The 15144-nt window shown below is 41.2% G+C and overlaps 1 protein-coding gene across 1 annotated transcript in view; it reads right to left on the reverse strand.

Moving 5' to 3' along the window:
- RBFOX1 (RNA binding fox-1 homolog 1) overlaps positions 1-15144 on the reverse strand; it is a 1091692-nt gene that overhangs the window by 879399 nt on the left and 197149 nt on the right. The gene's annotated exons all lie outside the window — the stretch shown is intronic.

The following is a 15144-nucleotide window of genomic DNA, read 5'->3' on the forward strand; positions in this document are numbered from 1 at the left end:
TATTGCACTTTAAAAGTAATCAGGGATACATTAATTAACCAAATCTTTTTTTCTTATGAAAAAAGCCTGACCATTTTCTGACAATAAAAAGTTTCTAATATTTCCAAATTGTTTGAATAATCCTTTCCCATAGCCTTCATAACCCTGAAACACTCCACAAAATTCAGTGTATCACTGTAAGTTTCTAAATGCCTAAACCTCTTAACATTTAATACAGAATTACTCTTCACTATTATCTTACAAAAGGTGGGGTTTGGGGGTTTTCTTTAACCAACACAATTAGTTTTCTGCTTATCCCAGAATAAACTTGTGGGGTTTTTGGTTTTTCCCCCACCCTGCTTTGTAGTTAAGGAATTGTCTGGATTCAATCTGGAATTCTGCTAAAATAAGGAGAGGATGGAAATAATTTCGTAGCACAGTGCTAACTCCAGTGTTAAAAACCAAGCCTGCACAAGAAACAGAGTCTTCCAAGGATTTGGATGCTACTACACTGCTCAATATAACTTTAGCGAGTGTTAAAGACATTCAAAATATCACAATGCAAGCAGCCACAGTTTTAGCACATGAACCACCCAGGAACAGGCAGGCAAACACACCAGTGAACCTGGAGATGTGAGCCAGAGAAGCAGAAAAAGAAATGAATGCTAAGGAGATTCTTCTCGACTCTCCTCCCTCGTGTTCAGGAGCTGCTTTAAGCCAGGTTTTGGCAGGGGGATGTCCTGTCCTCTCTTCTTCCCCATCATCCCTGCAGGCCTGGGCAGGTAAAGCCACACTGACCTCCCCAGTATCAGTGCTGTTTCCAGTGCAGGATGAATTCCACAGCTCCTCCCTCACCTCCCCAGCCCAACCAGGCTGCACATCTGGGCAGCTGCAGGGCAGCCTGCTGTACTCAGGACACTGTGGTTTGGGGATCAGAGGAAAATGATATTTCCTGCTCCCTGTGTGAGATCTGTGCAGCTCCTCCATCTCTAATAATCAAGTTGAGCCCGTCTGAAGGACTCTCCCAACACCGTGCTTCAGTGCTCGATGTTGGAGTCTCTGTTTCCATGGTTACCCCACAGCCCATCCTGCAAAACTGCCACGGGAAAACAATTACACCGAGGAGATAACGAGGAGCCAGCCTGGGCCAGGGCAAGGCTCTGCACATCCACCACTCTGCTCTCCCCTTCCCTCTCACACCTCACACAGCTCTCTGAGCCTCTCAAGGCAGGCCAACACCTGTGTTATTGATACAGCCAATTATTGGACAAATTTCTTATTGAAACAGCCATTAATGGACAAATTCCTTAGCTCCCCATAAGTAACTTTCACAACTTCTGTGCACAGCTAACAGTAAGGGATAATAGTTACTATAGCAACGTTATTCTAGGAATAAATAACACAATATTGCTTCTGAGTACTTTCAACAAATAAAACAAACAAACCAACCCAAAAAACCAAAAAACAAACAAAGAAAAATCAAACAAATAAAAAAACAGCAAAACCAAAACAAACAAAAACCCAAACAAACAAAAAAGCCACAAAAAACCCAACAAACAAACAAAAAAAAAACCCCAAAAACAAAGCAACCAACCAACAAAAAAAAAAACAAAACCCAAAAAAACAAACAAAAAAAAACCAGCCAAGCACTCTCTGGATTAATGGCATGACTTATTTAGAAGCCTTCATAGATTGTTATTTATATTCAAAACCACGAGCTGGTTTTGGTGCAGCGTTCTGTCTTCTCCAAGTAATGAGGAGTCCATCGAATAAACAGCACACTCTGCTTGCACTGGAGCTATGATCTCATTTGTCAGGAGGTCATTGGAGACTGACAGTGCTAAATGGATGGAAAAACGTGTCCCACACCTGGAGAGCATCCACAGCTCTGAGAACAGCCAGGACCAACAGCAGAGCCCAGCAGCTCCCTCAGCTCAGGCCCTGGCTCTGCCTCTTGCCCCTGCAGGTGAAGCTGACAAGGAGCTGCCAAATGCCTCAGGATGCTCCTGGTGTCAATGAAAATGATTTTAACTAGGAAAGAATATCCCGAGGGGAGGTGCTGCTTTAAATGAAGAGGTTTATTTATGGCTCAGACATTTGTGGACTGTTTAAAACTGATCAAAATAACCAAATGAACAGAAAAACCCCTAACCCTGACTGTCAGGAGCTCTGCACAGGCAGTGCTGGCCTGGGGAATCAAACCCTGAAGCAGATGGGCTGTGGCTGCCCAGAGGGTGAAAGGAGTGTCCAAGGGGGCTGCAATCCTAGCTCTGGGCAGAGTCCCAAAACTGCTCTGCTGAATCCTCAGTGCTCCTGGGAGAGCAGCCCAGCTCAGAAATGATCCTAAACCCCTGCTGGGGCATCCAGCTGGGCTAAATGTGCACAGGGCCTGTGCTGTGCCACCTTTCCTCCCTCTGAGGGTGGGTTGGTGCTAAATAAATGTGCACAGGGCCTGTGCTGTGCCACCTTTCCTCCCTCTGAGGGTGGGTTGGTGCTAAATGTGTACAAGGATTGTCCTGTGCCACCTTTCCTCCCTCTGAGGGTGGGTTGTGCTCCCTGCTCCTCGTGTGCAGCAGCAGGAGGCTCTGGTCTGTCACATTCCCCACCCAGGAGCTCCGAGCTGGAGTGTGAAGTGCCTGGGAGCACCAGGAGTATCCAGAATTCCCCCCAGGAGAGGTGTTAGAGCAGTCAGTCATGCCCTGGCTGGGAATACCCCATGGTGCTCAGTCCATCCATCAGCTCAGCCTCATCCCCATCCCTGTTCTGTCCCTGGTGACCGAGCTGGGAGCTCCTGCACCACCCCAGGCTCTGGAGAGCACAACACACCCAGAAGAACCCAAATCCCCATCCCACCACAGCCACTGCACAACTGCAGTTCTCCTCTTAACCCAGAGGAGTATTGGATTTAATTCACTGTAAATGCCATGGCTTTTGCCAAACTTCCTGCACTAACAAAAGTAAAATTTAAATAGAGCTGGCAGGCTGGAGGAAAATGATATCATTATTGCAGTGTTTAACTGAGGTTTAGTTTCGATGGGGATCTCAGAGTAATAAAAACTCCCAGAAATCACAGTAAACTGGTAAGGAATTCACCATGGATGAATCATCAGTTGTTATGCAACCAAAACTCTTCTCAGCATACTAATGGCACAAGATGGCCCCTGGTACAGCATTTTGGATTTTTGTGTTTTGTTGCATTTTATCTGCTTTTGTCTAGTCTGCTTTTATCACTCTTAATCCTGTGCAAAGAGGGGAGGCTCACCCTCTGGCAAGCTCCAGCCTCATAAAAGCTACTTTTTTTCCACACTGACAGACAGACATCAGCTCCACCACGGCCAAACAGCTACTGCACTTTCTAAAAAGCATCTGTTTCACACAAATATGTGAAGAGAAATAAGGCAGATTCAGACACAACTTTTCAAAAGAGCAGGTAAGTGCAGGAAGAGCTGCACAGCTTTCTGCAGCAAATCCTCTCTGCCCACAGGTACAAGGAAGGGAGAGAAAAATCACATTTAGATAATGCATAAATGTTTTAAACAACCATGTTAAAATCCCTGAGGGTTTTGCACTGAGTGATCACAAAGTGATCATGGTCCAAATGTGACCCACTGGACTCAAACAACCAGCACGAGAATCAGAGATTTAATAATTGATAACCTGATTATTGAATGAAGTCTCCTGGCTCATAACAGCAATGCAAAGGACATCAGAAAAGCCCAGCAAGGCATGTAAAACAATTTTTCTAGATATTGCTGCTCAACATAGGTCAGAATTTCTCCCCTGAAAGGCTGGAACCCAACGTAAGCTAAAAAATGAAAAGTCAATTGTAAGATGTTCCAGGAAAAAAGCAAGCTGCAAACCTGAACAAAGACAGTTAAATTCACGGAAAAGCAGCTCAGCCTGAAACACATAAATCAGGTTGTGCTAACCTTCCAAATATTTTGGTTCTTTCTTAAAAACAAAGTTTTTAAAATTTTAAAATTTCACAAGATATTCCCATTTGGAATGAAGACCAATCAAAACATTTGTTGTTTCCTCAGAATTTCTGATGTGCTGCAAAACGTAAGTTCAGTCTAAGGAAGGAGACAACTCATGAAGTGATGATATAATGGTTTGGGTTTCCTTTTTTCAGTGAAAGAAGAGTCTGACCAAAACCACCATAAAGAAAAGTCCAGCTGATTTTGGATGGTGACACAGCTTCAGTAATTTTTAAATAACTCCAAAACACAAGCTGCTGAAAACAAAACAAAAAACAAATGAGCAACAAACAAAAAAACAAATTTAAAAAATAAACCAAACACCAAATAACCCCACAGAAACCAAAAAAATTTAAAAAATCAAAACCACACCAAAAAAAAAAAACCCCACAAAACAAAACAACAACAAAAAAAAAACCCAACACAAAAACAAACTAACAAACGAAACAAAAGAAGTCTAGGAAAGGGGCAGGGCAGCTTTGATATCCCTGCAGATCAAAGGCACCAGGGATCCTCCCCACAGGCAGAGTTTGGCAACGACAAACCAAACTCAACCCCAAACACACACCTCCAACAGCACTTGCTTCTCTCCCTTTTATTCAAGCCATACTGCAGTTTCTCCAACTCTGAGATGTTTCCAAAGCCTTTAAGGCCCAAAAGGACCTTTAAGGCTATTTCCTGCCAAATCAGCCACATTTTCATGGAAATGCTCAAAGACTTAATGCAATAATTACCACTGAAAAATACCTTTACATTCACATTTTTCCTGCTAAGAGTAATAAATTCACAAATAGAGTCATGATGAACATTCCTAAGACACAGATTTTTGTGTCTTGAATGAAATGAACAGTTTGTAACTCAAGCAAGGTGATGGCACTAATAAATTATAAAGGCCTCTCCTCATGAGTGGGATTAATCTTACATGGCATAAATACTGATTAGATACCCTATATGCAATATGGAAATAAAACGATGGGTTTATTCATCTTAATGTTGTGAGTGATGTTAAAACTGATGCGAAATCATGTGATATAAACCCCGGAGGCCATGAGGAAGCATTTCTGAACATCACCCAGCCATGGCTACAGCAGGAATCCAGACAGGCCACAGCCAAATCTCAGTGTTCTCACCTGCTGCCAAGGCAAAGGGATCATTGCCATCCCCACCTGCAAGGTGACATCCCCTGGCCCAACACCAGGATTTCAGATGATGGAGCACAGGGAAATGCTGTCGTTAATATGGGAATAATACTTGATCTTCTGTACTGTAAATTCTGCCTGAAATCACTTAGAATTACCCTGTAAAAAGTGTCCAAACTTGGTTGTTAAGATATCCAAATCTGATTTAACTTGCCTATCAATAAACTTCCCACACACTTTCTTGGCAGATCCACCCAAACAAATAATTACATTTACAATTGGAACATGTACACCTTTCCCCCCCCCCCAAAAATGAACTCCTTCTGTTCCAACCACTTTCAGCAGCCTTTGTAAAACTTTTTATTCCTGGTAGACTGGAAACCTCCATTAGCAAAGTTTTGTTCCCAATGTAGTTATTCATAATTTGTGATCCTCTAACCTCCTCCTGCTTAACCTCATCAGATTTTGCTCCCAGAATCTCTCACTACAATTGAAACTGAAGGGTAATTTAGGTTGGCTGAAGGTAATTACAGGAGCTGGTCAGCAGCACAGCACTAACAAGGCTCTTTGTGGGGAAGGTCCTGTGGCACCACTAATGACTACAAGCCCTGCAGGTGCCTTCATTTGGCTCTGCAGAGAGCTTTGAGCAGAGCAGCACCTCTGGGAGCTGTGCTGGGACTCAGGTGAATAACACACCAGCTTGGTGTCAAAAACCCAGAATCCAGCTCTGCTTTTGACTTTGCCAGGAGCACTTGATTGATCTTCCTTTCTGGTCACCTTGTGAAGCTCCAGTTTTCTGAGTGAATGGTAAAAAACCCCAACAGGATGACAACCTCTGGATCCCTGACATTGAAATATTGAAGTGGTTTGCTAGCACATTGGTTGGTTTGGGGGATGCTTTATCACCACACTGCAATCTCTGTGCTCAGAGCAGCTCATCTCATAAACCACAGGAGGAAATCAAGATGATAAAATCTGCTTCGGACTGTATTAGTGACAATTTTATTTTCTCTGTCTTTCCCTTTGCTTCACTTGTGCAGCACTCTCACCCTCCTCTCAATGACTGTCAAATCTGTGCCCAGGTCTACAGAAGTACCACTCCTGGTAAATATAATGGAGGTTCATTGCTAATCCAGGGTGATTACTTGATGCCACGTCAGAACTCCTGTATCTCACTCACTTTTTCTTAGATGGTTCCAGTGCAGCTCTTAAAAACATGCAAATATAAGCTACTTGAACATTCTACATCTGCTACATATAATAACTTTATGCTTTCTCTATGTATAAAAATTAATCTTGATAATGTCTGCCATTTAATTAGCAATGGGCTGAAAATAAGAACACCTCTAGTTCTCATGAGAGCCAACAATTCCTTGGTCAGTCCTGACCAACAGCTGCAATCCCCACAGGATTGCTGCTCTGAGATGCTCATCCCTCTCTGCTTGGATCACCTGAAGCCTGTGCTGGATTCTGGTGGATCCTCAGAACTGCTGGGATCAGAGGGAAAATGCTTCCCTGGAGAACTGGTACATTCCCCACGTGGGATCAAGGGGAAGGCTATTATCAATATTGACCATTATCAACATACTCCGAACTGTGAAAACATATTTTCCCGTTTGAATTTCTATTAAAAAACATTAGCAACAGGAAAATCAACTTGCTATTCACTTGCACATTACATTCAACTCCATGCTGATCCTTACTCAGCAGTCTATTTCTTTTCTATGAATAAAGAAACTAATAGGAGAGAAAAAGAGGGAAAGAAATTCCTGCCTGGTTCTGCAATGATCTTTAAATAATCTTAAACATTCCAGATTCAGAATTGTCATTTTTTAAATTTTTCTAGGTAAATCTTTTATTTCTATTCTGGATTCAGAATTACTTTTTTTTTTTACCTTTCCTAATTAAAGACTCAAGATATTTATTGATATTCATACAGGTCATTATATACTATGTATATTTTGTGTGCAAGCAAATAATTACTTTATAATATTGTTTTGTATATTCTGTTTTGCCTGGAACTTGTTTGAACTACCTTGAGCAAACAAAACCCAAAAGTGGGGCCAAATACAGTCTCAGCCAAGTTACTGATTTATTAAAAGCAGATAAAAGACATCTCTTTCCTTGACTACATCTTAAATTTAACAAAAGTTTCTACTTCAAGTTTCACTTTCAGTATAAAATATGCCCTTGTGGAAGCTGTTACAAATGTCAACACTTTAAGGAGCATAAATTTATGGTGGCATTGAATTTTAATGGCACTATAAATGTCTATAGTAATGGTGATATATCTATTGCAATAAATTGCTATGGAGAAATATAAAAATAAATGTAAGATAAAAGATTGTGTATAAAATATGTTTTTACATACTCTTTAATGATTAAAAATCATAGAAAACTAGAGGCTATAAATCACTGAAAACTGCTGTTGGATTTTACATGCTGTTTTACTCATGGAAAATATAGATACAGTTCCTTGGCCAGAAATTGCACCTACTTTAATGAGGACAGTCCAGATGATTTTTGTTGTTGTTGTTGTTTGGTTTGGGTTTTTTGTTTGTTTTACGTTTGTGAGGGGTTTTTGGGATTTTTCTGGGGGGTGGTTTTTTTTGGTTTTTGTTTTGTTGACTTGAAAAAAACCCTACCTTACATTAAGGTTCACAGAAACACTGCTATCAATGACCCAAGCTACTGAAGCCATGCCTGCTTTGGAAGGGAAATTTATGGAATTCTAACATAATTGTTTGGCAATGCTTCCTGCCTTTTCACAGCTCCCTGCTATTTGCCACAGCTCACCTTATTTTGGTTGAGCTCTGCTCCTGGCACAAAGCAATGTTCACGTCGTGATAAAATGAAAACTCCAACCCAAGGAATTCACAGCCTAGCAGAGGAACAGACAGCATTGTCTCTGTGTAGGTCAAAAGTAGTGCTTGATATAATAAATGATCAGTCTACACTTCCATTAATTCACTGTCTTAAAAACCTTTATGTCCTTGATTTATTTTCTTAAAACAGGGGCAGCTGAAAATTATGAGATTGTTCCTTGACAGTCATGGAAGTTGAATCAATAAAACCTACCCTGTCCAGGAACATCAACGGAAAAGAAAAGGGAAAAAGCAAAAGCAAATGGGGCTTGGTCAGGAATGAATCCTGGAATTCCAGTAAACACTCCAGGCTGGGGCAGTGGGCTGGGTAGGGGGAAGTCACTGTGGGGGTTTTGTCTCTTTTTAAATACATTATAGTCATTTTAAATGTAGAAAACCAGGCTTTCTCTAAATTGCAGTAGTAAAATATTTTAAATAATCACTGAAGCCCCTAAGACATAAAAGCTGCCTTGGAATTTTGGGCAGTGCTGCTGTTAGTTGTGTGAGTGGAGATCTGTGGGCACTGGATGAATCCCAGTGTGGATGAATCCATGTGTTCTGCACGAGGAGATCTGGGGAGAACCAGCCACAGATAGTGGAGAATCAGAACACTTCCAGCAGGACAAACTAAACCTGATCCCTGCCTTTCCCCTCGCCAGGCTTGGGACATAATTGGGGACTAATGAGATTAAACTGCCCATGACTCGTTAGCAGTGACACTCGTGTTGAACACACATGAGCAAGACCTCTGTGCACAATAAAGGAGGCTGCCAGCTCCATAAATACTGCCCAGCACAGCTCCAGGAGCTGCCATGGCACTGCCAGCTGCTGCCAGCTGCAGGGCTCCAAACTCCTCGGCAAAGGGGGATCCTGCAGGGCAGAAAGGAGAGCAGGGGAGGGGTTTGGAGCAGGGACTGCCTCACCTCACTGATAGAAGCACTCTGTAGGCAAGGGGATTGTGCAGATCCCAAAGGATGAATATGGACAAAGAGCTGCCAGAAAACACCACTGGAAAATATCTGTGAAATTGAGAATTACCATTCCATAGCTTTTCTAACTGAAGAATCAAGATATTCATTAATACTCATATAGCTTATTATATACTATATATGTTTTGTGTGCCAGCCAGCAAATTAATTGCTTTATAATAATGTTTTGCATATTCCGTTTTACCTGGAACTTGTTTGAACAGTCTTGAGCAAATAAAACTCAAAAGTGGGGCCAAACACAGTGACACACACACACATATGAAGATAATACAATAGAGATTCAAAGAAAAAGTGAAAGAAGGAAGGAGCTTAAACTTCCAGCAAAATACCCTCTAGTAAAAGCAAAAGTATTGCAAAAATTTGCAGCCATAGAGTTCAAATTACTGTTATTTACACTGTTATTGGCACGTGGTGCTGTCTGCAACCTCAGAGTAAAGACTGTGGAACATGTAAAACACCACTGCTCATTTTCCACACCACTCATAACCTCTTCTCATTTCTTTCCCATCCCTTGAAGGAAAAGGAAGGCAATCCCATCAGTTCTTCAAGAGTCTTATGCAACTGAAAACTTTTACATTGTTTTTACATATTTTACATATTTCTTCGTCTTGCACATGATAACTGACATTCAGTATTAGCATTACCCACTATCTCTGGGGATGTGGCTGGGTGGAAATCCTGACAAAGATCCATTTGTTTGCTGCTCATCCCTTGGTATGCCTCACCAAACATTTCCCACCTTTCTGCTTTTTAGTGTCATTTCTTTGTTTCATTAAAAGGAGACAATGTAAGTTATTAATAGCTTAAACCTCATTTTATCAGTATTAGATACAGGCATACTCTCATTAAGGACAAAGAGAAACAGATTCCCCTGGCATATGGAATGTTTTATTAGCACCCCGTGGATGGCATGGATCATCTCTCACTGCTAAAAAGGCATCATTTCCACACTGAGAGATTAACTTCCCTCACAAAGTTATCCCATCAATATTCCAATTCTTCCTTCATGCATAAGAATTCTGAACCAAGACTGCAAGATCTTTGGGAAACCTCTCTCTGTGCTTGAAGAAAGCTCATGCAACTATAAAATAATATTACAGCACAACCATGGCCTCACTCTTCTTTCCACAAGCTGCAGATAAATGAGGGGATAAGGTGATAATATGGGATTATTTTCTTATTTCAGTAACCTAATTAATTTCATTTTCTTCACACTTTCATCAGATTTTGTTCTCTTGGAAATATTAATATTTCCACATACATGCACTTCACATCAGGGATTAGAAGTTTGCTAGTTCAGCAAAAGAGGGAGATGGAAATGGTCTCTGTCAGAGAAAGGAATGAGGAATAAGCCACCATCCTTCTGTGTAGAAAGCCATTTTAATACAACATGGGAACTACACTTTTTGTTAGAATGCATGTTATCAAACTTTCTACCAGATACAGCCCCTTGGGAGTGATTGCAAGATCTCTCATTCCATGATAATACTGAAAAAAAAATAAAAATCAAACCCACCACAAATAAAGAAGCAGAGAGAACCGAAAATCAGTTCAAACTACCATTAAGTTTAGCCACAAATAAGAGCAGATGGGTGCAGTGGCTTTACCCAAGGCAAAGGAGACTGAGAACAACAGAATGTCAGCAGCACTGTCAGAGGAGCACACAGGGACTTTTTCCTGCAATTCCAAGCCAATAAATTGCTGCCATCTCTGTTTATGTGTGGCACAAAGAAGCAGTCAGGGTGGACAGGCCAGCGATTACAGTGATGGATCTGAGCCCTGCTGCCAGCAGCCCAGGGATGCAGCTTCCCTTGATGGAAAGCAAAGGTGCTGCTGGGCATTTGGAACAAACCAGGGCTGTGCATGAGACCTTTCAGCTCAGCTTGGAACCACACAGCTCAGACACAGCTCAGTTTAGCATCACACAGAGCCCTCAGCTCAGCTCAGCACCTCACATAACCCTCAGCTTTAGCACCACACAGCTCAGCAGTAAATGCAACATCACTGCATTATCAACACTGTTTTGGTAACAAACCCAAAACATCACAGCACACAACTCCTATGAAGAAAAACAGCCAGGCAAAACCATCCAACTGTTTGACTGGATAGTCAAATAACAGGATGTGCCAGAGTGAAACTTAGGGTTTCACTCCAAAGCTACTCTTAAACAAAGGTGGAAAGGATTTTAGAGATGTTTTTTGGTCAGGTTCTCAAATGCTCCATGATTAATAATTCATGCATTCTGGAAGAAAGTTGAAAAAGCATGGTCTAGGATAGAGCAAACAGAGGGAATATTTCTTATTTTTTATTCATCTACATTGGGATGTGATTATATTTTTTACTACTGCGGCCTAACACAACAGTTGGCAAAACTAAGAACAGGTGTGTAGAACTTTATGGGTGCACACCTTGAATTTTTGTCCAAATCTACTTTTTTTCTCATTCAGCTGCTAGGAATCTGTCTAAAAACTTACCTTAAAACAGACCTCTCACATCAGAAGTGCTCATTTGTTCCCCAACACTATGAATACATGACAAAATGATAAACAAAGAGATCTTAAGTAGAAGATAATTATTTTTGCCATTCCTGTGTGACAGCAAAAGATTTGAAATTGTAAAAATAACAATCTGTGTCTAAATAGGATGTTACAAGTAAGAGTTGCTTCAATACTCTTGCAGTCACTGCAATGAAGTGCTCAGGAGCAAATGTATTTATTATTACAAGGAGTAACTAAGGGACTGATCACACATTTGCATCAAAAGAGCAGCAACTGATTTTGTTTTAGGGCTTTTACCTGATTCCCAGTTTCTCTCAACTTCCAGAGATGTATGCTGAACATCCCTGCATTAGGCACCTCTTAAATCCTGAGCTTCCCAAAGGAAAAGGGCCAAACCCCTGAGCTGCCCACCTCCTATAAAAAAGGAACTAGAGGTTTGCACAAGCAATTCTTCTATTCTGATAATCATATGAAAATCTTGGCAAGAATCCCCAGGGAACAAAGAATCCTGATCTATATAAATAGGCAAATGTCAATTTAGCTGGGCCAATTGCCTGAAACAACTGCTTGTACAAGCTAGAGGACATTTATAGTGTTGAAGTTAAGGAAAACTCCCCCCAGTTTTCAGTGAGTTAAATCCATAACTGACACTGCCTGCTAAACTTCCAGAAAGCTCTGGGACTGACACAGATAAGCATTTATTAGTTTTGTCTTGATCCCTTCATTCCACATGACTATTTCTCAATTCCCTCAGGCTTAAGCATTTATTTTGTCAAAGAGTGAGAGCAAAACCGAAGCTCTGAGCTGTGACATCTTCTGGCTGGACACACCAATCCAGCCTGGGGAGGGACAAACAAGGACATGCCTGGGAAGGGTTCACCCTCCAAGTCCACAGAAACCCAGATTTCATTTTGGGAAACATTTCCAGATATGAGCTAACCATGCTTTCCCTGCAACTCTGACTCCTGCAGGGAAATGTCTCTCTCCAGCCTGTGATTATCCATGAAGTGACCCATTTGGTGGCAGTTACTATAATTTCTCTGGTACTCACAGAGCCTGAGAGTTCTTCGGATGTGTGCCCTAAGATCTGCATTTATAGAACACCAGCTGGTGCTTCACATTCAGCAAGTTCTGCTGTTACCAACATACTACAGGGCCTTGTTCCCTAAATATAGGAGTGTTAAAATTATCCACGGCGTTATTACACTGAACTAAATAGTGCTTCCACTGATTTGTGATTTCTGTTATTGTTTTCTTAAAATGTACTCACAGTATCACATTTTTCCATTTGAAGAGAGAGTGTGATGACAGCTATACATAGATCCTCCCGGACTGCTGCTTTCAGCAACGTCTGAATTACAAATTCCTGAGCAGCAGAAATAGAAATTCCTAAGTGGCACTTCCAGAATCAGAATTTTTGAAGAACATGTGACCAAACCACGTGGCCACAATGAGTGCAATTTGGAGTTCTGTCACCAACTAGGATGTCCTCTTGGTCAGCAGTCAGAGACACCAAAAATTTAAAGCACTGAGAGGAATTACAATACTCCTTTCTTTCCACAAGGCACACAGAGAGCAATGAAACACCTTGAGTCCAGAGCTCTGAGTTCTGCACATTTCCTCAGAAAAGAACTGAGAAAAAAAAAATACTATGCACAACATTATCTCCTAAATTCCTAATAATACAAAGTCAGGCACTTTGTGCCATACACAGCAGCAGCAGCCAGAAAATGGGATTGCTGCAAGCTGGAGAAGAAAACTAAACATCCTGTGCTAGTATGGCCATGATGTATCCATCAGCCTGGTGAGAGGTGATTTAGTTGTACCAAATCCACACAGAGAGGAAATGCATGAATAGAGACACTTCTGACAAGCTGTGAGAGGTAAGGCTAAAATAAAAACAGCATAGAAGAAAATGAATAAGTGGTTTGTTGTTGAAAGGGAATAGCAACACTGCCATCCCTCCAAGTCCTGACAGCTTCCAAAAGCACCTGAGCACTACAGGCCAAGTGCTAACTCCAGAAGGAGGCTCCAGGAATGGATGTAGAGTTATTACAGATGTGCAAACACACGAGGAAAAAGCAGGAAATGTTCCTGTGGAGATAATCTACCAATGGAAAGTCTTGAGAGAACAAAGATCTGCAGTTGTCAAAAAGCAATCGAGGGACTCTGAAAAGAGACAGAGGACAAAGAAATGTCACCTTGGCCTTCAGGAGCACAGGGGCTGAACATCACCAGTGACTCACTTATAGCAAAGCCCCTTTCAACCTAATGTCCTTACATTAAAAGGTTCCATCTCAGGCAGCTCAAGGCTTTGTTTGGACACTCCTGGGGATAGAGCCACCAACACCCTGGTCAGTCTACTGATATCAGATCTGGGTTCCTTCACTACAACAAGTCAGATAATCTTTTCTTAGGGCCAAAATACTTTAAATTATTTCCTTTAGTAACTTTTCAAAGAGAACTCTGGGTTTGAAAGCAGCTAAGCTCAAGTGGTTTCCAGCAGACAGGTTTGCCATGTTGTTTTTGTTCTTGTCTCCTTTGAGCAATGCTCAAACCTGGTGGGCTGGCAGTGCACCTGTGAGGAATGCCAGTGCTTCACAATGCAGAGCCATTAGCCAGTGTGCAAAACACCCAGGATTATCCATGCTGCTAAGCCAGTGACTTCAGTCTGATTGGTGATTTAATTACAGCTGAGAAATGCTTTTTGAAGTTACTCACATATGAATAATATTATTCCCAATTTATTCTTTAAAAGCGTTTTTGGTGAATTCGGTCTGAGGTGCTAAAAACCACATCTCTGCCAAAGTACAATGATTTGCTTTTTGGTTTTTTCCCAACATTGATTGAAAAAGGTCAATTTCTGTATTCTCTTTAGGCAAAGAAGGGATTTTTAGCTCTACAGCAAGATACAGCTGCACAGTAACAGCATTCCAGTGTTATCCGGCACTCCACAGATGGGACTAACAGAGATGAGTGTTAACATCAGGATAACACCTTCTCCTGCAATTAACCTTTACTGTAAGAACAGCCTGAGTGGAGAAGCAAGGAGAAACATGTGAGGGATCCACACCTTCAGCGTGTGTAGGAAAAGCAAGGTTATATTCACCTGGGACCCCATGGGCTGCCTGTACCAGAAGGTAGATGTGTGTAAATACACATTTTTCTTTTCATATTTTTTTCCATGAAAAAGGTCATTTCACCCGTATTTCCAGAAGGTTAGAAGCCACACTTCTCAGAGTGAAGAAAGAAACTAATTACAGCTCCATGATTTCTAATCAGCAGTCAGTTCTAGCAGTATCACATCACCCCCTCAATCTCCCTCAGAAATAACTCAAAACTTTTGTGCCTCATTATTTGGGCTTTCATCGTGAACAGAACCAAACATTAAGAAGTGGATAATTGCAGAAAGTTCTCACTTTATGCTAGTAAAAATCATGATAATTTGGTGTACACCATGGCAATGATTTCAATGACAGTCATCTCAGTCCTGCTGTGTGGCATTGTTTAGTGTTAAGACATTTTAAAAAGTCTAACCTCAATGCAGAAAATATAAAGTAAGTAAAATATGCAGCCATACAACTTCAATTCATGAAAAAAAAAAATCTGTGTACACACCTGAACCCATCTTGCCTAGGAAACACTGATGTTGGTAATAAATTCTGATGTTTACAGCAGTTTAATCTTATGTATGTTTG

This window comes from Lichenostomus cassidix, chromosome 14 (genome assembly GCF_008360975.1).
Source record: "Lichenostomus cassidix isolate B80296 chromosome 14, HeHo_3.0, whole genome shotgun sequence".
NCBI classification, from domain to species: Eukaryota; Metazoa; Chordata; class Aves; order Passeriformes; family Meliphagidae; genus Lichenostomus; species Lichenostomus cassidix.